At 29.9% G+C, this 3,065-nt stretch overlaps 1 long non-coding RNA gene across 1 annotated transcript; it reads left to right on the top strand.

Moving 5' to 3' along the window:
* Nucleotides 1–378, top strand: LOC114172497 (uncharacterized). Its single transcript, XR_003602096.2, has 2 exons — nucleotides 1–33; nucleotides 144–378. It is a non-coding gene; the product is annotated as an uncharacterized LOC114172497 (long non-coding RNA).
* Nucleotides 379–3,065: the final 2,687 nt, after the last annotated feature.

Here is a 3,065-nt window from a genome sequence, read left to right as displayed (position 1 = left end):
CAAATAGGCCCATGATACATATTGGTGGATAAGGTCTCTTCTTCTTCCTTTCTTTCATTTTTCCTATAAAGGTTATCCATTCAATCTCTAAAATATTTATTTTACAATTTACTGAGGCACATCATGATTTTTCTCTATTTCAGGTATCACACAGTGATAAAGTTACTTACATAGCAGGCAACCAGAGTAGTCCTAGTGAGAAGTACCCTGAATTGAGTATTATCTGAGATCTTCATTGATACAATCTCACTACATGAAGGGTGATAGATTTTTCAACTATACCTAGCCACATATACTGTTAAATGTTGTTCCTTTGGATAGAACCCATTGTTGTTGTATCGAGTAATAATGCAAATTTGGGCTTAAATTTTCTGATCATGTGTGACTCTTTCTTCATTGGTTTATGACTTTTGGGTCGTGTGTTAATCTTTCTTCACTGGTTGTTTTTTTACCAGTCAACTTTAGTTTCAGCATGGCACTGTATTTATTTGTTTTGTTGTAGACATGACAATGAAATTTTGAAAAGGTTGGTTATGCCCTGTTACATCATTGAATTTGTACTATGTATGCAGTGAGGTTGTTGACCAGGTCTTCATAGTGCTCCTTCTCAGACTTCATACGGCATTCCCAATTTTCTTTCCTTAGTTTATACTCTTACCCGGAAATTGAAGGAACAACTCTAATCTAGATGTTACCAAGTTCTACTCTTGGGATCACTTCATGCTCCCTACCATTGCTTTTGTCATTTAGACCCTTTCTAATATCTCAACTTTCTAGGAACGCAAAATGTATGGAAATTTAAGAGACCAAAGGTGTTAATTAGAGTTAAATATATGTCTAGATATATATAATTTGAATTAGATTTTAGGAGTGTTTTATGTTTTAATTATTAGATATTATTTAGTGGATGAAGAAAAAAAAATTAGGCTATTGTTTAGACTTAGAGAGTTAGATTGAGATATTACTAAACGTTTGTTACATTTGCTTTATGTATGAAATAATGTGGAATATTATACATTTTTTACCCATTTAAAATATATTTTCTAAACATTAAAAACCTAAAAACCAACAATAAGAGTTTTGTGATAGGTTTTTTTAGGGGAAGATTCATTAGGGAGGTATAACAACAATGAAATCTAAGCTCAATTCACATGGATTATCACCATCTTCAACGCACAACCTTAAAGTAATTTAAACTCACTTGGATTTTCAAAAATATATTTTTCAAGAATGAATCCTTTCCACATTGATAATACAATTAACCAACATGTTAAGTTGATTACATAGATTGGATCATCATGACATGAGTATAAAAGGTGGAATATGTCTTTTTAGAACTTGTATAAGAACTAAAATCACTTATTTTGGCTCTGGCACTATATTGTTGGGTGGATCTTGAAAGATAGAAAAAATCTCATTCATAGCCACACATACGACTTTCCAATGGCGGACCATTGTTGTGACAAGGGGAGCCATGGCTCCCCAAAAAAATTTTAATTCTATTTTTTATATATGTTATATATATTTTAAAATTATATTTATAGATTATTATTTTATTTATATTAAATTTAATAAAATATTTTATTTTATCATCTATCTTATTTATATATTAAAATTTATATATATTTATTGTATAAAAAGTAAAATAAAAATCAATTTGATGGACATTGGTTAATGAAAGGTAATAAATTTTATCACTAGTGATGAGGTTCTTTTACAGTAAATCATCAAAAAATAATGAGAATAGAAAGAAATATAAAGAGATAGATTAGGAAACAAAAGATTGAAAAATGCACAATATCTCTCATGAATCGAGATTAGTATCTTATTATAATTTATGTGTTTATGATTCTCATATTACGATGATTTTCTTAAATTAAGTTTTTTTTTTCTGAATTAGTTTGCCTAATTATGATGGTAAGGATTCTTTTCTAAAATTGGCACTAACCCTAATTATATTTGTCCTGAAATTAGTATATCATAGATTATGAAATTTAGAAATTTTCTGTTTTCCATTACATATGGTAAATTTTGTAAGATTTTATGGATGTATCTTGGGTTGAACTACGAATTTCGTTGCACATAATGAATTAGTTGAATAACTTTGAATTGGATTAAAAATTAGAATATCCTTATAATGTTAATTTAATGAATTAGAAAGATTATAAATTGAAAAATGCATACAAGAATCACTTTATGAAAATGATTGAAACAAAGAAAATGAATTTTTTTATTTAATTAGAAAAAATAATTTGTATATAAAAAATCTAATTTGACACTCTTAAAGTTTTTGTCCAAGTTTCGCCATTCCGACTTTCCACAAAATTTTATATGTATCTATAATATTTAATACGAAATTTTATTTACTCACTTGAAATTGAGTAACCCACAATTACTTAAACTCTTTGTTAAGAAGACTTTCAATACAATGACTATATTCAGGGGTAACATCAAGCAGATCTGAGTTCAATCCATATAAGAGTTGATTAACACCACCTTCAATATTAAATTTTAAGATAATGAGTTTATAGACCTAAGTTGTCCAACTTTTTCATTTCTACTTGTAAGACTTAGACTCAATATGAGATTTAGATTATAAGTTTCCAACGTTATGTTGAGTCTATCCATGTGTGGCTAAGTGCGGGGCATGCCTAAACGGGCCGGGCCAACTGACATTGCCACCCCTAATGCGAAGTACCACTTTTGGAGGGAGATCTTTTAATGGTTAGGAGGTTGTTGGGTAATATGAACAAGGAGGAGGATGAGACACAAAGAAGAAATATTATCTATTTTAGATGTTAAATTATGGAAAAGGTGAGCTCAATCATCATTGATGGAAAGAGTTGTACCAATGTAGCAAGTAAAAGGCTGGTGGAAAAGCTTGGTTTGGGAGACATCTATACACCCTAGTCTTTATGCTTTTGCAATGGCTAAGTGAGGATGGAGAGTTGGTGCTGGATAAGCAGGTGGATATTACTTTTTCTATAGGTAAGTATGTAGATTAAGTGGTATGTGATGTGGTTCCTATGGAAACAAGTCAATTGTTATTAGGAAGGCCTTGACAA

This window comes from Vigna unguiculata, chromosome 4, assembly GCF_037176805.1.
Source record: "Vigna unguiculata cultivar grain cowpea cultivar isolate G323 ecotype 2 chromosome 4, ASM3717680v1, whole genome shotgun sequence".
NCBI lineage: Eukaryota > Viridiplantae > Streptophyta > Magnoliopsida > Fabales > Fabaceae > Vigna > Vigna unguiculata.
Note: the sequence above shows the minus strand (reverse complement) of the source record. Positions and strands in the feature narration are given on the sequence as shown.